Source organism: Pinus tabuliformis, chromosome X (assembly GCF_031772625.1).
Source record: "Pinus tabuliformis cultivar Carrire ecotype Pingquan chromosome X, CPIR1, whole genome shotgun sequence".
NCBI classification, from domain to species: domain Eukaryota; kingdom Viridiplantae; phylum Streptophyta; class Pinopsida; order Pinales; family Pinaceae; genus Pinus; species Pinus tabuliformis.
The window spans coordinates 77,572,496-77,600,300 of NC_142308.1; positions in this window are offsets into that span (position 1 = coordinate 77,572,496).

The window sequence follows — 27,805 nt, forward strand, 5'->3', positions numbered from 1 at the left end:
AGGTGATGTGGAAGGATACATTAGAAAAGTGAAAGCAGTGTGGTCTGTGGCATGCTGGGAAAAGCATGGATAAGACACTGGAAGAAAGGTTGGTTGGTAAAGAGTCATTGTGGTTTTGGATGTGTGGTATGATTATTGTTCATATGCCATATATGTTGTACTTGTTGCACTTGTGATGTTGGGTGCATGCGGTGTGGTGTATATTTAGTGCATGTACATGTTGATTATGTAATATTATGTACATGGTGTAATACAGATAGTGTTGTATGAATGTTGCATATTCAGTTCTGGGTATAGATGGTTCTATGTACATGTTGGATATGTAGTATTGTGTACATAATGTATAGTGTGCATGACGAGTATGCGGTGTTGTGTGCAAATGGTGCTGTGAACATATTGGATATGCAATTTTGTGTACAAATGATGTTATGTACATCTTGGAAATGCACTGCTATGTACAAGTGGTGATGTGTGCAAGTGATGTTCTGTACATGTTGCGCATGTGGCACTATGTACATATGGCATGAAATACATGTCCTGCATGTGGCTATGTACATGTGGTATTGTGTGCACGTTGTACAATGGTGAAATTTACATGTGGCATTATGTACACATTATGTAGGAAGGTGCCATGTACATGTGATTCTGTGCACACATTGTGCATGTGGTTGTAGTGTACAGGTGGTACTGTGTACAAGTCGTAAATATAGTACTCGTCTAGATGCTTGTGTTGCATGGTGTTGTATGGCGTGTGTAGCTTGTGTGTGTGATGCACATGGATGAGGATAAGGCACTGGGTGTTTGTCTTGTGTGGTTGATTTGGTCATGCATTGATGATTGGGCTCTAGCTAGAATGATGTGTTTATGCTTTGGTACTCATCTATTATATGCCTATATACATTTTTTATGCAAGTGTGGTCTTGGTTATAGTTTGAAGAGTAGGTAAAACGGGACTTGTTAAATAATTGTATGCAATTTAGGTCATAATGTTGCTAATGGTTTGTTATGATGGTAAGGTGTTGAATGAGGTAAAGCAAGAGATGCAGATCAAAAAAAGTGAAGTTACAACATTGGACCTCGAGGCAAGAGGATGTCTTCATACAAGTTTATATGTTGGGCATGCAGGTATGTAGGTTAAGGATTTTTATGTGCATTAGCGTTATATACATTAGGTTATGTACATGTCTTTTGATGTTATGGTTACATACTTGATAGATGATAATTGATTAGCATAGTCATATGCACATGAGTTAGATAGTCAAGAATGATAGTAACATGTGGTTGTAAGCATTTCTATTGTTGGTTAGGTTAGATAACTTGATTATTATGTTATATGATATGTTTTTGATGAGTATGTTATAAGTTAACGTGTTTCTCTATGAAATTTAACTTAACATTTTGGTTTTATGTTGTTGATGAGCATGATATATAACTTATTATTGTTATATGTTATTAACATGATGATTAGGGTTATTTCATTGAGATATTCATGTTGTAATTTGGATTGGTCATATGCGTGATGGTTATGTTCATTGCATTGAATATATTGATGTTATATGTATTGTGTTAACCTGGTTTATCCTATGCAGATGGTTATGGTTGTGATATATAGGTATGAGCTGACATATTTTTGGTATGGTATCGTACTAATCTAGATTGATCGTATATATGTGATTGTTATGCATGAACGACAAATGCTTATGAGGTTATGATGAAAACATGTTAGCTAGTGACTATTTTGGATATCATAATCTTAATTATTTTTGAGTTGATATGTTGTGAAGTTGTATTGTGCTAACCTAGCTTTCTTGTTTAGACAAGATATCTTCCCATGATATACATTAAGGTATTAGTTTTCTTATGTCATATATTTGGTGCTTGGTTGTTTGATTATGATTCCTATTTGGTGTTTGAGTGTTTGGTGCCTAGTTGATTTATTTAACATGGTATGTTTCCAAGTGGGTTGAATGTTTGATGAATTTCATAATATATGTGTTCCAATGATATTTCTTTAAGATGGTTTTGCTAACACATATGTATTGAGACAGTTGATATGTACTTGAGTGTAGTAAGTGATGGTTGTTGCATTATGTCTGAAGACTATGAGTTGACTATGTATTATGACCTGACTGTTTGTAAATGTTCATCTCAAATCGATAGATATGATTGTCTTGATATTTGGAACATGTGGTTGACATGTGTGAGATGTTGCAGGAAACATGCTTGGTATTAGTGTGACAGTTGGGTGATGTGACAATATATAGTAAGACTCAGTTGCAGTAGGGTAAAGGTAAAAGAAAGGATTCGAGAAAGAGTTCCTTTGGGTATGTTTGGAAATCCTAATTCCAAACGAACGAGTGCCTTGCATACAGGGAGTCTTCTTAATCTTGATTTTGTTGACATTATTTGGATATGTGCTATATTCATGAAAATTTACTTAATAGGTATATTAGCTAGTCTCTAGTTACACGTGGATCCGTCAAGATAATTGGAGTCCCTTGAGAGATGGTGTGGATGTGTTCAGTTGCAAGGAAACAAGCTTGGCATGACAAGATAAGGTAACTGATGTATTGTTATGTTTATTTATGCACTGACATTATGTATTTATGGAAATATAATGTAGGGAGTTTCATGGTAGTAGAGATTGCCATGAACCTTGAAGAAGGCTCAGGTTGAGCTTTCCTTTGGAAGCATTGGGAACCATGGGGACTAAGTGATGGTGTCTATTGTTACTCTTGTTCTTTTGGCCTTTTGTGATTGTTGCATTTTTTTTGCCATTTTGTGTGTGCTTTGTGCATAGCTATGCCACTTTGTTGTGGTGTCATATTGCTTTTGGTTTTCATGGTCTTCTTGGTGTTGTTTCCATTCTTGCCTTTTATTGTTTTTAGACATAGGAATTGGTTGGGAAAGCGGAAATTTAATGGAGCTTGGCAAGATTTGTGTGGTACTCGACAGGTAATGAAGACTTAGATGAAGCTATGTGCATGAGTAACCACAGTGGAAGCTAAGACTATGACAGTGGGTTGGATTGGTTGGGTCCATTGTGGTAAATGGAGGATGAATGGACAAACATGAGAAAGGTAACTTGAAAAGGTAAAGTAAATGGATCTAAGGTTTCGGATGCCTTGGCTATGTTGGGAGTGATTGTTGTCAATTTTGTGCATGTTGTGCAGAAATAAGGAAGTACTCTTAAACTTCACCTTATGTTATCTGGTAGTTATGACATGATGATGATTATGATGATGCTTATATATGTATACATGTAGGCATGTACGTATGTCATGTCTGAGAAGGTGATCATGAATGATGATTGTTTATGCTAATGTTTATGTATATGTATGTGTGTATCCATGTATCTATGTGACTATCAGATAGATCATCAAAAATCATTCTTGAGGAGGAATGATTGCTTACGTAGGAAAATGACATGAGGAGGTTCCTGGTCTATGAGGAATCAAGTGGGAAGAGTAGTCATGACAAAGATATGAGGTCAGTATCATGTGAATATGAATTGATATTGTATACTTATATTATGCCTATGTTTATGATAGGTAATGTGGAAGGATACATTAGCAAAGTGAAAGCAATGTGGTTTTTGATGTATGGTATGACTATTTTTCATATGCCAATTATGTTGTACTTGTTGCACGTGTGATGTTGTGTGCATGCAGTGTGGTGTATATTTAGTGCGTTTACATGTTCATTATCTAATATTATGTATATGGTGTAGTACAGATAGTGTTGTATGAATGTTGCATACTCAGTGTTGGGTATAGATGGTTCTATGTACATGTTGGATATCCGGTATTGTGTACATAATGTACTATGTGCATGATGGATATGCGGTGTTGTGTGCATATAGTGTTGTGAACATATTGGATATGCAATTTTGTGTACAAATGATGCTATGTACATGTTGGAAATGCAGTGCTATGTATAAGTGGCACTGTGTGCAAGTGATGTTGTGTACATGTCATGCATGTGGCTTTATGTACATATGGCATGACATACATGTCATGCATGTGGCTATGTACATGTGGTATTATGTAGACATTGTACAATGGTGAAATGTACTTGTGGCATTGTGTACATGTTATGTAGGTGGTTTCGTGTACATGTGATTTTATGCACACATTGTGTAGGTGGTTGCAGCGTAGAGGTGGTACTGTGTACAAGTGGTAAATATGGCACTGGTGTAGATGCATGTATTGCATGGTGTTGTATGGCATGTGTAGCTATCTGTGTGTGATGCACACTACGTGTATGTACACATGGATGAGGATAAGGCACTGGATGTTTGTCTTGTGTGGAAATTGATCTGGAGTGCGTAAAAAATAAAGACAAAGATGGAAGCTATGGATTGATGAAGGATAAGTATCGATATTGTATTTTAGTTTTACTATGGATACGATTTATTATTATGGTCTATGATGGTTACATGTGATCTATGATTCTGTTTTATGATGGTTACATGTGAATTTATGATTTTGATCTATGATAGTTATGTATTGAGCTAACCTGATGTGATGTTTTTATACATGATGCTAGTTTGACTTGTCGTGATAGGAAGTAAACAATATTGCAAGTGTACCTTATTGGTGAGCTACCAATGAGGTATGAATATAATTTATTTTGAATCTAATAGAACTTATGTGCTTGGTACAGGAAGCACAAAAATTCCTGGTTGGGTAATTAAAATCAACTACAAGAATCAACACCAGTGGTGAAAAGAATTAAAATATGCAACAGTATTCTTGGTAAAACAATTCAAGAATAGGGCCATTGTGGGACATTGGTACCCAATTGTGTCCATTCATTTCCAGGAGAATGCTATGACTATTATAATGGTTTTGAGGTAGGTATATGCCCTGTTTTTTTATCTTCTGATGTGAGGAAGCCTTTCCAAAGGATGGACTACCCGGGATGAGCGTGCCAACGGAACTTGGAAGGTGACTGACTGCACGGAAGGGTTGACCAATTTTCCCAAGGGAATGTGTAGCAGAGAACAGAAGGTCGGGGATGGATTTTTTTTGGTCATGAGCTTTGCCGGATGGAATAAGATGCACATTGGGAGTGCACCCTGGGATAATGAGTTGGTAACTATTCATTGAGAGGACAAGTGGCATGGGATTGTAGCGCTAGACATTGGATGCTGCTTTGACTGTCATAGTAGATTATGGGCTTCTTGGGAAGGAGGTGAATCCTTGTACTACTTTGAGGGTGGAGGTGTGAGCCTCTGGATTCCCTCGTTGATTGATATGGACATCATATCCTTTATTTTCTGGTTTAGAAAATGTGCATATATGTGTATGTGGATTGTAAATACCGTAATGAGTTGTATTATAAAGCTCCAGTAACCAGTATGTTTTTCATGCTTCAATAGTAGTCATTGTAAATACCGCAACGAGCTATGTTATAAAGGTCCATTGGTAGTATGTTCTGTTTTCAACAGTCTTGTTAGTTATAGGTGTCATTGAACATCAAGGATGGTGTTCCCCCAAGGGGGAGGGTTGTGTAACAACCCTAGTAAAAATTCCAAGTAAAAATATATAAATACCACAGATGATGGGACACATATTCCAAGATGAATGGTGGGAAATAAATCCTAGTGGGTGTTCATTTGGTTGTTTATGGCTAAGGAAATTGGAAAAGGAAATTTCTAAGGCATTAAAGAGGAAAAAAGGTATTTTGGCACATTTATTTATGAAAATAATGGAAATTATGAGAAAAGGAAGGTGAAAGGTCACATGTTGCATGTGAGGAGGAAATTGAAGGAAAATAATGGAAAAGGAAGAAAATAGAGGCCTCATTCATAAAAAGGCTTTTGAGGATCAGTGGGCAATCTTGGTTAGTGTAACCTTTTCTCAGTTCAGTTTTGGAGCACTCTCATTATTCTCTCTCTCATACTCTTGGATACTTAGAGTTTTTTCTTGGATAATTTGGGAATTAGAGCAAGCAAGGAAAAGAAGGCAAGAGGAAGCAAGGATCAAGCAGAGAAAGGCGTGATCAAGCAGCCACAACGGGCTACATTGTAGGTGTCGACTTGCATGTGTATTTTTCTTGCTATATTTGGCATGCATGGTATTGCATGTCGTTATTTTCTATCATGGCATGGGTTTTTCTAGGTGTGGCAATGTTTTCAGCCTAGACTTGCCATTTTCAGATAGCCATGGTGTGATGGGGTTCTCATGTTTTGGTTGAGCTGGATTGCTGGATGGATTCAAAGCTAAGTGAGGTGGATCTCTGAAATGATTGAACACATAGCCTAATAACCCTTGAGCTGAACTATGGGTTGTGGTAAAGCTATATTTTGTGTTTCCTAGGATGGCATAGGAACCATTGTCGGTGAGTGGTAGGATATACAGTAAAGCCTAGAGGTGGTTTTCTCTCCGTTGGGCCTCGTAATCCAAGGTTTGGGATATGTGATAAAGCCTGGAGAGTGGGTCTCAATTTAGGGCCTAGTGATTCGGTGTGGATTGCAGTAAAACGTGAGAGATTGGGGTCTCAGTGTAGGACCTAGTGATCTGCATTTGGATTGTGGTAAATCTTGAGAGACTATGATACAGGAAAATCCTTCATGGTGTAGGTGGAGAAATCATGTGGTATCCATGCTTGTTTGGCCTAGTGATTGGGTGGAGGTCACGGTAAAGCTCATTTTGATGTGTTCATTGTGTTGGCCTAGTGATCCAAGATGGATTATGATAAAGCCTAGTTTCTATTGATGAGGGTGTGGTGTTTTAGCCTTGGTATGCCCTGATTGAGTTCTTTTGGTTTGAGTCCCACATTCATGCTTGGAATAAGGCACGATGTGGAATGGCTGAAGAGATATTTGGTTCAATCATTCTATGGTTGCGTGGAACATGGTAGTCCCACCTCCTATTAGTTTATTGCATCCATTAATGAGAAATTCATTCCCTTGATTTCCATGCCCAAATGGATTGATGTATATGTGGATTTTGATGGTTGATATGTTTATGGTACTTTTGTTCCTATTATGGTAGTTATATGTACATTTTGTGACAACAACTATGTATGGATCTTAGCATGTTTTTACTTGTATATGAATGGATACTCTATCTATGACCTAATAGATGAATATGCAGAAAATGACATGAGGGAACAATGGTTTATAGCGATTCTCATATAAGTATGAGATCCCTACACTTAATTCTATAGTTTACCCCTGTAGGTTACATGTCGATGATATGTTTGACAAAATGCTTGTCATGGCTAGTAGGGGTGTGGTTAAGGTCTTATTGATTTTTTTGCTTTTGCTTCCTTGCTTCCCACCAATTATCTTGATTGCAAGCTATCATTCCATTATAGGCAATGGTCTTGGCCTGAAAAAGTGGCTTAAAACTCAGGGCTGCTGGCATAGAACTGGAAAGTTTGGTCCACAGTCATTGGCATGCAAGCCTATGAGAGTGACTTTAGGTCTCTGGTCACTCCCTTTCCCATAGCATGAGAGCGACTATGTACTAGGAGGTCCAGAACAATAGTGGGACCTAGGGACAGGCTGTCTAAGTGGATGACTTGTCTCCTGAGGGTTTTGTTGATGATGTTGGATGATTCTGTGTGATGTTCCATCGATTCCACTTCCTTAAGGTCACCTAGGAGGTCGAATCTGATCATAGTAGCCTATTGTATCATGTTTAGCCTGGTTGGCATGGTTACTTGGGTGGATGTTGGAAGAGGGTGTTATAATTAAGTTGCCACTAAAAGTGTTGTTAGTTTTCAAAGATTCAAGAAAAATAACATCTCTAGACAATAACAAAATCTTATTTACCTCATCATAATATGATATGCTTCGGTGGTATATGAATACCCCAAGAATATGCATCTGTAACTCCTTGCATCAAGCTAGCTTCTTTTTTCCTTGGGAATTAGGGCATAGCACGTGGAGCTAAAGATCCTAAGATGCCTTATTAAAGGAATGTGGGCATATCACATTTTATAAAGTGTCATATTTATGCGAGCTTCCAATGGACATACGTTTTTAAAATATACTACACATAGAACCATATTAGCCCCAAACATCATATTTACATTTTTGAAAACCATCATGGAGGGACCCATATTTAAAATAGTCTTCTTCATTCTATTAGTTACACCATCTTGTTGAGGATTGCATGGAATGGTATTTTGATATTGAATGTCATTTTGGTGAAGATAATTTTCAAATTATTTAGAAGTATATTCTTTTCAATTATTAGTACAAAGGGAGCCAATATGTGATTGTGCATAATTTTCAATCTATGCATGAAAATTTCTGAAAGTTTCAAAATCTTCTTATTTACTTTTCAACAAGTATACCCAACACATCATGGTGTAATCATAAAAAAAAAATCATTTTATATCCATTTCCATTGCAAAAGGAATGAGAGTATTTCCAAAAAAATCAAAATGAGTTAGTGCAAGTTTTCTATGTACTCTGGAAATAGAATCATGAAATGGTTGTTTACTTTGTGTTCCCTGGATACAAGCATTGTTGGAAATAATACTGAGAGGGGGGGTGAATCAGTATTATCTAGCAATTTAATAAATCTTCCTTATTTGATCTTTGAATTATTTTTGCATGTCAGTACCATAAAATAATGAGCATGAACAAAGAAAACAAATAGTCACACCAAAGAACACAAGATGTAAGGTGGAAACCTAATGTGGGTGAAAACCACCTGCTGCAATATGTCTCTATCTTCTTTCAAATTAGAAACTCCTTTTACAATGATTTTGTACTGGTGCAGTCCTTTACCAGTACGCAGGCTGCAACCTGCAGAGAGCTACAACTCTCTCTCTCGTTTTCCAGTCTTCTCCTGGAAGGAAGCTACAACCCCCTACTTCTTTTCATAAAGCATCAAATGATCATCAAGTACATCACAGTTACAGTCCACTACAGTTATCAGATCAGTAATAACAGAACTAACCCAGAACACCTTATCAACAGAGAAATTCAATCAACAGAACATCTTAAGACAGATACGCAGTTTTCCCTTCTGTGGCCTGCGACCAGACGCAATTAACCTTCCGCTCCGCTGCGTCCACACGCAGAGATCCTTCTGCTGCGCTGTGTGCCCACGCACTGTTCCTTGAACTGCACTGCGTCCTGTTGCTGAAGGGACGCACCCAGAAATACTATCGCGCCGCGTACTTTGCTGCAGAGACGCACCCAGAAATGCTATCGCGCCGCGTCCTTTTGCTCCAGGGACGCACCTGAACCTTAGTCGCCCTGCGTCCCAACACAGATCTCCTGTTACTGCACTGCGTCCCGGCCGCACCTGAACCCTTCTGAGCCTGCGTCCCGGCGCACCTGAACCCTTCTGCGCCTGCGTCCCGCCGCACCTGAACCCTTCTGTGCCTGCGTCCCGGTGCACCTGAACCCTTACTGCACCTGCGTACCTCCGGGCATAGATGATTTCAAGACTTCAAGAGTAACCCAAACAGTCAGATCTACAGATCTGATCATGCACCAAAGAGATCTCAGTCTTTCAGAAGATTCGCCTTTTTAGATCTAGACCAGATTTAGCCTCATAAGATATTCAACCAAAGACATACACAAACCAAATGATCTCCTTTGCTTTATATAGGCAAGCTCCTCCTCAAAACATGGAACAATACCACGAGCCGACACCATAGTAACACAATACCGTCGGCTAGATACCAAGAGTAAAACACAAGAAACCCCCACGTGTGCTTTTATCTGCCTTAAAATGTGTGCACTGGGTGGACGCACCTCCTGAACGGCTGGCCTGCATCTCTGGACGCGGCTTCTGCATGATGTACCTGCGGGTACGCATCTTTTGAACTGATTTCCTGCGTCCTTCTTTGTTTTCAATAAAAAGAGAGCCTTGCCATGGGAGTTGCCATCAAGTACAACATCTGTAACATATATAGCCATTCCTGAAACATAATGCCAACAATCTCCCCCTTTGGACTTGATGGCAACCTCACAAACTTTGCTTCATTCTCCCCCTTTGACATCAAGGGCAAAGGGTATGCTCCCCCTAAGATCATGTTCCCCCTAAACCAGATCTGCAACAAAGAACCATCAATCAGAAAAGGTTCAACAATAAGATGATGCATCAACAACCCCCAGCTTTTGCCTGAGGTATTCAAAAGTGTCCTGGGCAAGGGTTTGGTGAGAATATCAGCAACTTGTTCCTTAGAAGGAACATACTCCAACTTGACCTTCTGTTCAAGCACTTGTTCCCGGAGAAAATGATACTTGATTGGTATGTGCTTGGTTTTTGAATGCATAACCGGATTCTTTGAGATGCTGATTGCACTTGTGTTATCACATAAGATGGGGATAGGTGGTGTACAAGTGATTTGAAAATCCTGCAAAGTCTGCATCATCCAAAGGAGTTGGGTGCAACAAGATGCAGCAGCAACATATTCCGCTTCAGCTGTAGACAAGGCAATCGAACTTTGTTTCTTGCTGAACCAAGATACCAGTCTGGAACCCATAAAGAATGCACCACCACTTGTGCTTTTCCTGTCATCCACGCTTCCGGCCCAATCTGCATCTGTATAAGCATGAAGTGTAAGATCTGTATCTCTAGGATACCATAAGCCATAATTTTGAGTCCCTTGAAGATATTTGAAAATTCTCTTCACTGCCTGTAGATGAGTCTCCTTTGGATTTGCCTGAAATCTTCCAACTATTCCAACTGCATGCATGATATCCGGTCGGGTACCTGTCAAATAAAGTAAACTTCCAATCATAGATCTGTAGGTTGGTTGATGTACTGCTGCAGATTCATCATTTGCACTGAGACTACATCCTGTGACCATGGGTGTACATACTGGTTTTGCATCTTCCATGCCATATTTCTTCAAAATCCGTTTGAGATACTTGGTTTGAGATAAAAAGATTCCTCCTTCTTTTTGTTGGATTTGCAAACCAAGGAAATATGTCAGTTCTCCTAGCAAAGACATTTCAAATTCTTTCTGCATGACCGAGGCAAAGTTTTGACTCATAGCTTCTTCATTGCTCCCAAAAATAATGTCATCTACATACACAACAAGTATTAGCAATTTGTCATTTTCAACTTTTATATAAAGATTGCTATCTGCTGATCCTTTTGAAAAACCTTGTTGATGAAGATATTTGTCCAAACGGTAGTACCAAGCCCTTGGAGCTTGTTTGAGACCATAGAGAGCCTTTTTCAATCTGCATACAATATTTGGATCATTTCCAAGAATGAACCCATCTGGCTGTTCAATGTACACTTCTTCTTCCAAGTCTCCATTTAGAAAGGCTGATTTCATGTCCATTTGAAATACTTTGAAGTTTTGAAAACTTGAGAGAGCAAGAAACATTCAGATGGCCTCTAGTCTTGCAACATGAGCAAAGGTTTCTTCAAAGTCTATCCCTTCTTGCTGCGCATATCCTTTACAAACAAGTCTGGCTTTGTTTCTAATTACTTCTCCATTTTCATTCAATTTGTTTTTGAAGACCCATTTAGTCCCGATAACATTCTTATCTTTTGGTCTAGGAACCAGCTCCCAAGTGTTGTTCTTTTCGATCTGCTCAAGTTCTTCATCCATTGCTTTCACCCAACATTCATCTTTGCATGCTTCTTTCACATTTTGTGGTTCAGTCGAGGAGAGTAATGCCAAATAGCTTGAAGCTTCTGCAATTGTTCTTCTAGTTTGTACACCTGCTTCTTTTTGTCCCATAATCTGAGATTCTGGATGGTTCTTCTGAACATATCTGGATGGAGTCTTTTCTTCTATTCTTGTTTGCTCCTCTGGTTCTTCTTGAGGTTCTTCTTGAGGTTCTTCTTCTTCATCATTCTGTTTTTGAGGGTAGCCTTCATCTTCTTCGATGTCTTCACGATGTACTTGCCTAGGAATGTATCCCTTCTCATCAACCACTACATCAATGCTGTCAAAAATTCTGCCAAGTCTTTTATTGTAGCATTTGTATGCTTTGCTATATGGAGAGTAACCAAGAAGAATGCCTTCATCTGCTCTAGGTTCAAGTTTGCCAAGCTGCTCATCAGTATTCTTGATATAGCATTTGCTCCCAAAGATTTTGAAGTGCTTTACTGAAGGAGTTCTACCACTCCAGAGCTCATGAGGAGTTTGAGTGCTGTTCACCTGGACATTTGTTTTGTTGAGAATAACAACCGTAGCATGTGCAGCTTCACCCCAGAAAGTTGCGGGAGTTCCTGATTCATCAAGCATAGCACGAGCCATTTGTTGGATTGTTCTGTTCATTCTTTCAACAACTCCATTTTGCTGAGGAGTTCTAGTTGTAGAGAATTCTCTCCTTATCCCATGTTCATCACAGAAATCAAAAAATTCATTTGAAGTAAATTCCCCACCTCTGTCGGATCTGAGGCACTTAATTTTGTGACCTGATTCATTTTCAACCAAGGCTTTGAAAGATTTGAATTTTTCGAATGCTTCATCTTTGTGCTTCATAAGTCCTAACCAGACAAACCTGGAGAAATCGTCAATGAATAATATCAAGTATTCTTCTCCTCGAGGTGTCCTTTTTCTGAAGGGACCGCATGTATCTGTATGTACTAGCTCAAGAGGCATGCTAGCTGATCCTTCTTTCTCTGGAAAGTTAGTTCGGGTTTGTTTTCCAAACTGACATGATTTGCATATGGTGTTGTCAGGAATTTTGATATCTGGAAGATCGCGAACTGCCTGATATTTGCATGCTTTCCTTATTTGTGAGAAGCTTAGATGTCCCAACCTTCGATGCCATAACCAGTGCTCTTCATCCTTGCTCAGATAGCATTGTTGTTGTCCTTCTTCAAATATGTACAGATTATTTGGAGTTCTTTTGCCTTTGAGCACTGTTTTACCTGTATCAAGATCACGAACAAGACATCCATTTGATCTGAATATAACCTCGGTTCTTTGATCACACATCTGGCTGACACTTAGAAGATTATGCTTCAATCCATCAACATACAAAACATTTCCAGCCTTGACCTTTTCTTTTAACTGAGCAATGCCTTTTCCTTTTATAGTTGCAGGAGTATCATTTCCAAAAGAGACTTTCTTTCCCTTTTCTAAAGTAGAATAAGACTCAAGTTTTTCTTTATCACCTGTCATATGCTTCGAACATCCACTGTCAATATACCATAGATTTTCTTGTCCCTCTGCATAAAATGCTATCCCACATCTTTCCGTTTGAGGTTCCTTTATTCTCCATGTTTTGGTGCTTGAGGCTTGTTCCTTTTTCTGCTCTTGTTCCTTTTTCTGCTGAAACCTGCTCCTGCATTCAGAGTCTTCATGACCAAAATTATTGCAAATAGAACATTCAACTTCATTTTCAAGAACCGAAAAGTTGTTATAGGTCCTTTTTGTAATCCCTGTCATACTTCTTTGTTTTTGAGCTTCCCTAGTCATGATTGTTTTATATGCAACACATTGAGCTGCTTTGTGACCAAAGTTATGGCAAGAAAAGCATTGTCCATTGAAGAAGCTTCTGCGGTTATTGAATCTACCAGCCAACTGATTGTAATTTCTATTTTCATCTATTCTTGAACCAAACTGAGAAGATTTTACCTGTGGCTGGTTGTAGCTTTTGTTCACCCTTAAGATGGATTGCCCCTGATAGTTTCTGTTTGTAATACATCCCTGCTTTACCTGATGATCTTCATTGTTCTTTTGCTCATTTCTTCTTGCCGCATCAAGATAACTTTTTGAGGTGGATGCTTGAGAGGTTTCTCCATTATAACCCAGACCTGTCTTGTTTAGAGGGGACCGCTGCACATTGATAATCTCATCCAAAGTTTCAGATCCTTTGACAAACTTAAGATTAATAGCTTTTGTTTTCTCAATCTCTTTTCTAAGACCAACAATTTCACCTTCTAGTTTTTCAAGGTGTTTTTCCTTTTCATCAATTTGAAATTGTAGAGTATCAATGATCACATTCTTTTCTTCTATACATCTCTTGAGTCTAGTAATTTCATCATAAAGGTTATCCACATCTACAGCATCCATATAATCATCATCTTCAAATGCCATTAACAACTTATATTTATTACCTTGTTCATCTTCATCACTATTTGATAAACCATCACTATCTTCATGGGTGTAGTAGCTTTTCTTATTTGCACCTTGTTTCTTGTTCCATCTAGTAGGTTCCTTTCCTTTATCCTTATAAGGACATTTTGCAGCATAATGACCTACTCTTCCACAAGCAAAGCATTTAAAAGGCAGCTTACCTCTGAACCTTCCAGAACCCCTTTGAAGATTTCTGACAAAATTTGATTCTTCTTCCTCTTCTTCTGGAACATGGCTTGCTTCATAATAATCTTCTTTGCCTGATGCCTTGAAAGCAGCTTCCCTTCTGTCTGATGGACCTCCCTTTCTCATTTCATAAGCAGTTAGAATTCCATGTAGCTGAGACATAGTGAGAATTCGTAGATTTTCCTTTTCTTCTATAGCAGATACTTTAGATTCAAATTTGGGGGACAATGATCTTAGAACCTTTTCAACCACTATAGCCTCTCTTATTTCTTCACCCAAATTTTTCATACAATTAACAATCTCATCTACCCGAAGAAAATAGTTAGCCACACTTTCATCATTATACATCTTGAGAGTCTCATACTGAATCCTGAGAGTTTGAAGTTTAGCACGCTTTACCTGTTCATCTCCTTCATAGCTTGTGACAATTTTGTCCCATATCTCTTTTGCGGATTTGTAGTGCATTACCTTCATGAATTCCGTTTGGGATATACATCCTAACAGAGTACTGACTGCTTTTGCATTTTTTTCATACTTCTTTTTCTCTGCTGGATCTGTAGGAGTAGCTGAAGGAAAAGTGTAGCCTGTTTCTACAATGTCCCAAACTTCTGTACCAAGAGATTGAAGATATGCAGTAACTCTTACCTTCCAATAATTGAAGTTTGTCCCATCAAAAACCGGTGGCCTGATTGATGCTTCTCTCTCGTAGTTGCTCATGATGAATGATCTACCTTCAAGCGATCAAGCTTCTCTAAAGGACCTGCTCTGATACCAATTGTTGGAAATAATACTGAGAGGGGGGGTGAATCAATATTATCTAGCAATTTAATAAATCTTCCTTATTTGATCTTTGAATTATTTTTGCATGTCAGTACCATAAAATAATGAGCATGAACAAAGAAAACAGATAGTCACACCAAAGAACACAAGATGTAAGGTGGAAACCCAATGTGGGTGAAAACCACCTGCTGCAATATGTCTCTATCTTCTTTCAAATTAGAAACTCCTTTTACAATGATTTTGTACTGGTGCAGTCCTTTACCAGTACGCAGGCTGCAACCTGCAGAGAGCTACAACTCTCTCTCTCGTTTTCCAGTCTTCTCCTGGAAGGAAGCTACAACCCCCTACTTCTTTTCATAAAGCATCAAATGATCATCAAGTACATCACAGTTACAGTCCACTACAGTTATCAGATCAGTAATAACAGAACTAACCCAGAACACCTTATCAACAGAGAAATTCAATCAACAGAACATCTTAAGACAGAGACGCAGTTTTCCCTTCTGTGGCCTGCGACCAGACGCAGTTAACCTTCCGCTCCACTGCGTCCACATGCAGAGATCCTTCTGCTGCGCTGTGTGCCCACGCATTGTTCCTTGAACTGCACTGCGTCCTGTTGCTGAAGGGACGCACCCAGAAATACTATCGCGCCGCGTACTTTGCTGCAGAGACGCACCCAGAAATGCTATCGCGCCGCGTCCTTTTGCTCCAGGGACGCACCTGAACCTTAGTCGCCCTGCATCCCAACGCAGATCTCCTGTTACTGCACTGCGTCCCGGCCGCACCTGAACCCTTCTGAGCCTACGTCCCGGCGCACCTGAACCCTTCTGCGCCTGCATCCCGCCGCACCTGAACCCTTCTGCGCCTGCGTCCCGGCGCACCTGAACCCTTACTGCACCTGTGTACCTCCGGGCATAGATGATTTCAAGACTTCAAGAGTAACCCAAACAGTCAGATCTACAGATCTGATCATGCGCCAAAGAGATCTCAGTCTTTCAGAAGATTCGCCTTTTTAGATCTAGACCAGATTTAGCCTCATAAGATATTCAACCAAAGACATACACAAACCAAATGATCTCCTTTGCTTTATATAGGCAAGCTCCTCCTCAAAACATGGAACAATACCACGAGCCGACACCATAGTAACACAATACCGTCGGCTAGATACCAAGAGTAAAACACAAGAAACCCCCACGTGTGCTTTTATCTGCCTTAAAATGTGTGCACTGGGTGGACGCACCTCCTGAACGGCTGGCCTGCGTCTCTGGATGCGGCTTCTGCATGATGTACCTGCGGGTATGCATCTTTTGAACTGATTTCCTGCGTCCTTCTTTGTTTTCAATAAAAAGAGAGCCTTGCCATGGGAGTTGCCATCAAGTACAACATCTGTAACATATATAGCCATTCCTGAAACATAATGCCAACAAGCATCACATCTCTTCAATTTCCATGGAATATTTGGAAAACTAGAACCACCATTCCTTTCCAAGAAATGAACATTGTCATAACTAAGATGTCCAAATCTTGCATCCCATAAAATATTGGATGGAAATGTAACTTAATCGTACTGAGAAATGCATGTAGTGTTATGTGCACAAGAATGTGCTCCTTGCAACTTCAATAGTCTTTCCTTCTCTACTCTAGTCATGAAAATTGTGTTGTATATGCTTTACTTATCTCTACTTTCCCATCAAAAATCTGAATAGAGTGCCCTTGTTGATGAATTTGAACAAGGGACAACAGGTTTCTCTGCACTTTTGGAAGGTAGAGTCATGCATAAGAAAGTTGGGAAATCTAGGTAGTTGAAGCCTGATGGTTCTGAATCTAGATAGCTTGAGATTTGGCTTGTCTACAAAGTATAATTCTCCATCTACGTTGTCACTAGCATCTTCAAAGAAGTATCTCCAAAAGTTCATATGGCAGGTTGCACTTGTATCAAGTAGCCATGTCTGTTTCGAGGACGAAAATCAAGTATGAAGCAAATATTCAATTACTTTGATACTGCAATGGGAAAAAATGTAATGACTAGATTCCAATTATTTGCCTTTTAATGGATCTGGTGTTTTAACTTTGTCTTCTTTATTGTCTTACTTGATTCTCTACCATGGGATTCTACATGTGGATTCCTCATGTCCATCAATCTCATAACAAATGCAGTGGAGACCACATCTATCTCCTTAATGGTGTTTAACCCCCTTCCTCTGTGATTCTTCTCTCCATATCCTCCTCTAATGCCTCTTCTCTTAGGATAATCACACGATTTCGTCTTCTCTTTCTTAGCAAGGCACACTAATTCTTTAGGGGATGGAGATGCTATATCTGTCTTCGCAAAATACTTCTCCCCTTCTTGAAAATTCTCCATAAGAGAGTCAACAATAATGGCCTTGCGTTGTACACTAGCTTGTAGGGATTCAAGATAGTGAGAGTATATGGGCTAGTGGGGCTTCACAAGGGATGTGGAAGGAATGTCCACTTGCACTCTAGTGGAACTTACATCATGAGTCACGACAAATTTTAGAGGCTAGTGTTAGGTGGTCGTTGTCTTCCAACTCAAGGTTGAAAATTTTACCATTAACTAACCAACTTGCAATGTATCATAAGAACATGCAATTGGAACTATATTATGGATCACTTCTTCACTTATAGAAGTAGAAATGAGGGCATAAGATTTTCTTTCCTTGTTCTCCCAAATGACTAACACTATATGTTATGTGGGCTTGGCTTGTGCATTTTCATCCATGCCTTTTAGATGTCTTCCAATAATTCATTTAAAACATTGAGCATATGTTTGACCTTTCCTGACCATTATTTCTAGTTCTCCTTGAAAGATAGAACAACAACAATAATAGAGATGAGGGAATCCATATTTGCTACAATTGGTACTTGAATTTATTAAAAATGCATAAATCTGATAGCAATTATTTCTACAAAATCCTGAATACTCAATATTGTTTGGTATTGACAATGAGAGGAAGAAAATCAGGTGGATAAGGTAGAAATACAACTCTATTAATATTTTGGTTTTGAGAACATGAAGGAATCAACCTTTGTGATAATTCATGCAATGTTGTAGATGGAAATATTTGTCCATTTATTTTATTAATGCTTTAATTTTAATATAAATAACAATGTTTTTAAAACATCTTAGAATTTAATAAAAATATTTCTATTATGATTTTCAATTATTTTATTGTAAGTATAAAAAATGTCTTAATGTAAATGTTTTATGAATTATCTCTTTCTTTATTAAAAGTTGTAATTTTATCAAATTCAAAATCACAATTTTAATATAGATTATCTAATTATTCAAAATTACCATTTTAATAAAGATTTTCTAATTAAATTTTTGTCACTATAAATTAAACAATATCAAATCTTCTTCATGAATAAAATTACTATTCATTAATACCATATCTTATGCCACTTAACCTATAAACCTATTTAAAAAATATTACTACTTTTGAATCCATAAACTTATTTTTATTTTTAAGTAATTGTAGGCTACCCATGCAGGTGAAGGATTCCAACTGAAATAATATTATTATGACTCTTGAATCCATGTTCCATGTGTGGATACCTATCACATAGTAACACTTAGACAAGTTTAAATCATGGTTGCTCAAATGTAAGGCATGTACTACCATAACCTACTTTCAATTCGAATGTCTTATTGAAAATTGATTCATACAAGTATTATTCATATATGTTATCTTGCAATAATCAAATTCAATCAAATTCAAATATTCTTGATATATTGTATAGCAATAATCAACTTTATGTTGAGCACACCACTTAGATGAAAATGGGGCATGAACCTTCCTATTCTAGAACTCGACCCCTGGAAACTTTAAAGGGGAATCATGCATGTCTACATTGAAACAACCTTTAATAATATCATCATCCTTTTGAATTTGAAACCTAAAGGGGATTAGGCATGTCTACATTGTGACAATGGTCCTAGTGAATTTGGGTAAAAATACAAGTGGAAATTCACATAAAAGTTCCATTTTATTTTGTATATCATTTGGAATCTCGTACTAAGTAAACCTGTCTCTTTGGAGGAATCAAATCAAGTATGAAACAAATAGTCAATTACTTTGATACTATAATGGGAAACAATGTAATGAGAAGATTCAAATTCTTTACCTTTTGTTGGATCTGGTATTTTAACTTTGTCTTGTTTGTTGTCTTTCTTGAGTCTCTCCCATGGGATTCTGCATGTGGATGCCTCATATCCATCTCTCTCGCAATGAATGCAATGGAGATCTCATCTATCTCCTTAATGGTGTTTTACCCCTTTCCTCTATGATTCTTCCATGTACATCCTCTTCTAGTGCCTCTTATTTTAGGAGAATAACATGATTTCTTATTCTCTTTCTTAGAAAGACACTCTACTTCTTCAAGGGATGGAGATGCTATATCCATCTTCCCAAAATCTTTCTCCTATTTTTGAAAATTCTCCACAAGAGAGTAAACAATAATGGCCTTGAGTTGTACACTAGCTTGTAGGGATTCAAGATAGTGAAAGTATGTGGAATAAAGGGCCTTCACAAGGGATGTGAGAGGAATTATCACCTTAACTCTAGTGGCACTTACATCATGAATGATGACTCTAATGTTAGAGGCTATTCCTAGGGGGTTGTTATCTTTCAACACAAGGTTGAAACGTTTGGCCATTAACTAACCAACTTGCAATCTTGCATGTGAATGATATATATATTTCAACTTCTTCAATGTACCTAAGAACATGTAATTGGAACTATATTATGAATCAATTCTTCACTTGTATAAGTAGTAATGAGGCCATAACCTTTGTTTTCCTTGTTCTCCCAAATGACTAGCTCTTTACTTTGTGTGGCCTTGCTGTGTGCATTGTCATCCTTGCCTTTACATATGTATTTCCATAAGTCGTAAAAATGAGAGTATGCTTGAACTTTCTTAACCTTTCTTTGTAGTTATCTTTGCAAGTTATAACAACAAAAAAATAGAGATGAGGGGATGCATCTTTGCTACAATTGGTACTTGAATTTATTAAAAATGTAGAAATCTCATAACAATTATTTCTACAAAATCCTCAATACTTGATATTGTTTGGTATTAGGAGTGATAGGAAGAAAATCAAGTGGATAAGGTAGAAATACAACTCTATTACTCCTTTGATTTTGAGCACTTGAAGGAATCACCCTTTGTGATAAATCATGCCATGTTGTAGATGGACATAATTTTCCTTTTCTTTTATTAATGATTTATTTTAAATATAAATAATATATTTTTTAAACATCCTAGAATTTATAAAAATTAATTTTATTGTGATTTTTAATTGGGTGAAACCATGGAGTTGGGTTTCACATTTTGGCAAAAGAGGGCGCGTTTGGGTGGAAACAATCATGGCTCAACCGAGCAATTTAAGCACTCGATCTAGCCTTTTTTAAGCACTTTATTGAGTCATTTTTAAGCACTTGATCGAGCTTCTTGGGCTCTAAAAAAGTAGTTGGATCGAGAATTATGGGTTGGTCAAGCTTTAAGGCTCGATCAAGCCCTTTTTTATTATTAAATGCCTCTCCCACAATTTGTTTTGGTTGCTAAATTTGCCTACTTTTTGCCTGCCTTTTTACCCCTTTCCTTCACCTATTTAATGTCCTTGCATGGTTAATTTGTATCTCAAGCACGGAGGTATATATATTTGTCATTTCTTTGTGAATTATTAATCAATGAAGCATAGTCCTAAGGGAGCATTTGTTATAGACATATTTGGGCACTGCAACCCCAAACTCATATGTTCATAAACTAAGGGCTCCTTAAGTCCCTGAAAGTGTTGTTTCATACCCTAAAGGATCATGGTCAACTGATTACATAATTTCCCAGAAGTTCCACCTAAAAAACTACTCAGAACTAGCCAAAACTAGACCATACAGACTGCTCCATGGGAAAGGTGCGATGCATACTGACTACCAAACTGGCCAGGTGTGATGCATACTAGAATGACCTTCTATGGGGTGCCATGAGTGAGAATAGACAAATGGCAGAGACAGTTTGCTAGGTGGATGATCATGGAATCTTCTAGAAACTTCTCCTGTGACACTTGCCTCTCTGAATTCGCCCAGGGATGAGTAAGAGATCAATGAAATCTCCAAGTGGAACCACGAACTATCAGTGGAATGACACTAATCAAAAACCCAAAGCTGACTCACACCCTTGCAAGACATCTATAAATGGATCCCTCATCTGAGAGATTTGGAGGCTGGAATTTTGTATTTTGTAAGGAAGTGCTGTTGGTTTGTTGGTGAGAAAAGACATTACTTTGTTGGGTGATTTGCTTGTTCATGAGGTGAAGAGGGCTTCTACACTGGGAGGATGATGCTAGATCAGACAGCTGGGTTGTAATCCTCTCTTACACTACTATTAATAAAGTTCTTTGGGTTTTCCCCCATATAATTGTGTGTTTATGAATCTTATTGTTTATGAATGCAATTGTATGGTCAATGTGTTTCTAATTCCACATTGTTTATGATGTTTTAGATGGAGATGCTTTGATAGTTTGCTGTTACTTTGACTCTACAGGTACTCTTTGAAGTGGGACAAGTAGGAAAGGAGTGGCAAATTCTATCAAGGAAAGGATAAATCAAGTTAGGATCAAAGAGGAAGATCCAGGTTTGCCCTCTTTTCTTCCCTCTAATCTATCACACTTAAAGGAACTCTCGAAAGGCTTTCATTGTTTGTTTCTAAGATAGCTACCCATCTTAGTGGGACTAGCAGTTCGAATCGACACTAGTTTTCCCTGAAACAAAATGGAGACTCTACTGGGGAATGAATAGTTTGTTTTGTTTGTTTATTGTTTGCTTTATAAACTACAGACGAAGCCTAAAGTTAGCCAGCTAGCCTTCGAAATTCCTTTTTCTATGCAATTACAAAGTAGATGAATTCTGCTTCAGTCAGTATCTGGGTTGGTTTATGAACTAAACATCTAACTTACAAAGCATTCTAAGTGCCCTTGTGGTAGCTCAGAACCTCATCAGATCTTACCCCTATGCTTTGTTTTTACTATCCATCATTACTCAGCCAAAATCACTGAACTTAGCTGCAAATTTTGAGCAAAAACCAAGCTCAGTTTCGCTCCTTGGTCCATTGCACTGTTTATAACTATGCAACCTGGATGCATCACACCTCCCGTATGTTGTAGGTGAGATGCATCCCTATTTCCTTATGTTGCAGGTGCGATGATTGAGTGATACTAATTTCTTCTCTGAAAATTTGGTTTTGTCTCCTTGTTTTCAACTTTATTTAGTAGTTTCACTGTTCATGATCAATACCTTCTTGCTGAAACCTTTTTCCTTCACATATTTCAGCCTCCATCAGTTAGGAATTGTAAATGCTTTTCTGTATTTATTAATCATTTACAATCTTCCTTTGTTGAAAGTAGCCTAATCGAACAGTCGTTTTTGATTCAAGTGTCGTAATTATCATTCTGAATCAAAAGAAGAGTGTCGTAAAGTCTTCCTCTTCCAGATAGTTGATTTTACTTTCGTCATTGTACTCGATTTTGAAATCATTAGTATTTGAAGTGTCGAAAACAATTTTAAATTCAAAATCAAAAAGTGTCGTCTTAGTCTTCCTTTCGTTTTGAAAAGAAAATTGTTTCAAATATCACTTTGAAAGAAAATAGTTCAGATATGTACTTAGCTTTCCTTTTTGGCATTCACACATTAAGAAAGTGGAAAACAAATACATGCATGTGCATCTGCATTTTGACTACATGCGAAATTTGATTTAGTAAAGTGCATTTAGTGTGTGCTCTATGCTCTCTACTGAAAGAAAATTATAATCTTCTTTCCTTTGTAGCTAGGATTTTCATTGCTAAAAGAACATAAATAACTGTTTATCATTTTAGATTGCATATTTAGGAATTTCACATCTACATCACATGGTGAACCTTGAAAGACAAACTTCTAAGCAAGATCAACTCTAAAATAAACCTCAATGAACATAAAAATTCTTTGGAACCTAACGTAACACATCTAGAAGTCTAGGCTAGAGACGTGTTCCTGCGTCGTAAAACCTGGTAACTATCATTTTCATCGAAGGTTGGGTGATTCCTCCTCTTTGATATGACAAGTGCCAGTATGAACTTGTGCTCCTCGTACCGTCGATTATATATTCAGAGACCACAATAGGCTGGTATCGTTTATCCTTAGGAAGTCGTTTCTGTCGCCCTATCGATCGCAATACACTAAACAAAGCATTTGGGAAGATTGACTGCCATACATAAGTCCTTGGTAATTTCTCTATCATTTATCACCAAGTTGTATTTTGCAGTTTTGCGATCAGTTTGGTAATCCCTCTATCTAGACTTCTAGAGTAGTCACTTTCGTTCCTTTTCGACTCCTTAAAAGAAAAGGTCCATCTAAGCACTTGTTACTTCAGGCTCATTAAAAATCGAAGGCGACTAGAGTCATCTTTAGCTTTTTCTCGACTCTTAAAAATTGAAAAAGCAAGGTGTGTCAAAGTGTCTAAGATTTATTTTAATTGGAATAACATCCCTATTCCTTCATTGATCTGTGGTTGACAAAATGGAGTCCACCAATCAAGGGATCCCTCTTGGAGGGAATCCTAGTCCTTTCTCCTCTTCGGGAGATATTGGTTCTCCATATATGGCTACATTGTCCCTTCCAGGAATCACAATCGGCCTGCCAGTATGGATTTTCTCAACCTCTATCATTCAAAACATTGTAATTCCTCAACAATTTAATCAAAAACCAAATGATACTGAAGTTACCCTTTCGCCTTCTACTTCGTTTGTTTGTCCTTCCCCTTCTTCCTCTTTGCTTGGTGAAACTAGTAACACTAAAAACCAAGTAGCTGAGAAGAAAAAGAAAGGGAAGGAGAAGAAGAAGAAGCCAGCTAAACAAGGGAACAACAATGTATCATCTGGCGAAAATCCACACACTAAACGTTCCAAACCAAAAACTCCATGCGCAATTTGCAAGGGAGACCACTACCATCGAGATTTCCCTTGCATTCTGTGAATCTTGAGAGAATGGTCTCCCTGTTTGCACCATTTGGTGTCATCAACCCTTGACAATCAAGTTGACAGTGCACCATCAACTAGTGAAAATGAAGTCAATAGACAGAAACGAAAAGTCAGAGTTCCATGTAGGTTATGTCAAGGTGAACATACTCTTCGCCATTGTCCTTTTCTGGATGAAGTCAAAAGCATTTTGGATAACCATCCTACTTCACCACAACAACTTCCACCTGGATACAAGAAACTCTTGCCAAGTCCTTCGCTAGTTGAAAACACGATTGACATAACTCAATTGTTGATTGAATCGCCTATCATTGAAAGTGAAACTCCTTAGTCCACACCATACCAAAGTCAACTGGTCGAGATGGCAGTCGACCCAGTCTTGCCTTCAGAAGGCCCACCTTGAAATGATACAGTTCCCGAAGAGAATGAGAACGACACTGTTCAAATTCTTTTTGTCGATACAGAGTCTAATGAACTTGGGGGCAATCCACCCATTCCTTTACAATAGGAAGAGACCCCCCCAGTGCATGAAACTTATTTGGAAATTTATCTGGTACCTCCTTTGAGCAGTCTAGTCATTTTCTTTGATTGGAATCAACTAGCAAAATCCTGCCTTCCATCTAATGTACCATTCCGAATCATAGTACAAGTTTACAAAATGATCGTGTCTGGAACTATCGTAGATGAAGGGGCTTCAGCGAGTATTCTTTCCTCAACTACTTGGAAAGCGCCTGGCTAGCCATCGCTTTTTCCTGAAAAATAAAATTTGTTGAGCTTCAACGAAGGAACCAGTTGACCATTAAGGATCCTTCCAAAGTTACCAATAACTTTGAGAAAGAAAACCATTCATTTGAACATGATGGTAGTCGAAGGTCCACTAGATTACAATCTACTCCTTGGACGTGACTATATATATAGCATGGAAGCTATTATTTCCACATTCTTTTGAGTGATGTGTTTTCCACATGAAGGGAGACTGGTGCAACTTGTCGACTAGCTTTCATTTCCTGGTTCAAACACTGCTATGAATCAACCATCATCCCTAAATGGTCTCTTCGTGTCAACAATGTCTCTTCAACCTTCATTCCATCCACCTAATTACCATGAGTAGTTCGGTGAGTGTGATGAAGTCTAGGGGGAATGCACCCTAGTCTGCTTCGGTAGGTGAACCCAGAGGAAAAGAGAGATTTTCTTGAAAGGTCATAATACTTGGACCGTAAAAACATTCCCAAATAGATTATGTGATCATTCTGAAACACTTATTTCCTTTTTATGATTGTGATTGGAAGCTCACACCATTCACCTTCATACGTTATGTGGTTGGAAGCTCACAACAGTCACCTTCATCTATTTCGATGGACAAAGCAAAGGAAGAGTTTTTGTCTGTCGATAGAAACAATCCTGCCTAACCACAGGGACTTCCATTTGGTAACCTAGAAACTCTCCTTTTACTGAAACACCTGGGGGCATGCAAACCTTTGCATGCAAGTGGAAAATGACTTTTGATTTTCTTAGTTTGTAGGTTCTCAACCCTTTAACCTCGTAGCTCGATCATTTCTAGCTTGCATAAAAAGGCAATGAGCACATGTTATAGTAGTGTTCAAGCCCATTTAAAAAAAATCTACCAAGAGAAATTATCAAAAGATAGGAAAGAGCAATGTTCCCGTAAGGTTCAAGCTCGTTAAAAAATCGACCTGCATTGAGCACATGTTGGCACAAGGTTCAAACTTATTAAAAAATAAACCTGCCATTGGTAAATAACCTTTGTAATCGCTTTACTATCAGCCTTTTGAACTTTGGTTGTGTTCCTTCCATCACCTCCATTCATTTGGCCGACCCTTTTGAGGAACATCTGCGATGAGTGATTCTGATTTCCACCCTCTTCACACTACCATGTTTTGAGAAGTTCCAAACTTACCTGGAACCAGTCGCCACCCAGAAATACCACTCATTCCTCAAAAAACGAGTCCCTTTTAAACTCTTTTTAGACTCGTTGAATATAAAATGATTGTTGAGCCATTGGCCTTTCCAGCTCATTAAAGTAAAGGGAACGCCATCCCTATCATATATTTTAATCTTTTTGGACTTGAGGGATTATTAAACAAAAAGATCTAGCGCTTGTCTTTGTCGGCTCGTTAAAGTTATCGAAAAGTCATCCCTTTCATATTATTTTATACTTTTTCGGACTTAAGGGTTTATGCCACAAAAAATGACTATTGGAGTCTCCTTTTCATCCCTTCTCAAACTCTCTAAACATGAAAAGGGCCGAGTTACCTTTTTTCGTTAAACTCATTAAAACAATAGCGAAAAACGTGTCCACCCATAAAAGAATGAGTCTCACTGACGCTAGGCTCGCTAAACACAAAGTGATAGGTTTGCCCGAAGGGCACATTATAGACCAAGAATATGTTATCCTCCTCAAGCTTGTCAAAAATAAATAGGTACTGGTCAGTAATGACTGGGAAAAAATGGGAAGAAAACTTGAAGAACTTTATTGGTAGCAAGTCACTTTTGAACATGACACTTTCACTCCATCACCGTGATTAAGTTGGGTTTGGTTTTTCCGTTCACCATCACCATTGGTCCTCTGTACCATCCATGGGTTAACACTACCAAGTCCATACCAGTGTCGCCAATATGTTCAAGAGAAGTCATTCAAAGAATTCACCATCCAGCAAATGCCTCATCCACTGCAATACCTTCACCCTTCATTTTTCATGACTGCCATTCCTGAACCTTATTTCATCAGATCGTTTTCACCTCCACAAAAATCATTTTCTCCAGTTCGCGTCGTAGATGTGGGATACATCAAGGCCCTCGTATGACAGGTCACTTCTTGTCGACATCAACTCATTATCCAAGAAGTTGACTTAGAAACAACCCTTTCAGTACTTTGAAGCTTGCATGCCTCAATGAAAGTTTCTCACTTCTGGCGACAGGTTTACATCAATGAACTTCGACCGAAAGATTTTGCATGGTGTTTGACATCGGCTCATATATTCACACCACATGAATCGTATTATAGTACCTTGAGGGTCATCATCATTATTGGTGACTCTAGCGTCTATTAATAGCTCACATTATTGGCTGGTAATTAGGTGATGTCTTTCCATGTTCGACTTCAGAAAATCTTTTCACATGGATTGACTTGTACATCGGGTGAAGATTGCACGAGCTTTGAAAACCCCGGATCTAGTTTCATCCATCCGGGCTGCGATATATTTAGGAAAATAAAGACATCAATTGTACACAGAAGCTACACAGATATTCATCTAAGCCAGGGAAGATGACTCTTCATGCGAAGAATCACCAATATGCAATAGCAGACGATTGTCTGTCCTATGTACATGAAAATGAATTTATAAAGTTGAGCATGGGAATGCCTGCCTCAGCAAGATCATGAAAATAATATGATGATGATGTATTGTATTGTATCTTATACAGGTTACCTTCCAGTACGAATACCTCGGGTCCTCATGATAAAGCATTTCACCCGACATCAGAAGATTTACGGCCTCATGCTCTAGGGGGCAGCTGTTATAGACATATTTGGGCACTGCAACTCCAAACTCATATGTCCATAAAATAAGGGCTCCTTAAGTCCCTAAAAGTGTTGTTTCATACTCTAAAGGATCATGGTCAACTGATTACATCATTTCCCAGAAGTTCCACCTGAAAAACTACTCAGAATTGGCCAAAACTAGACCATACAGACAACTAAATGGGCAAGGTGCGATGCATACTGACTGCCAAACTGGCCAGGTGTGATGCATACTGGAATGG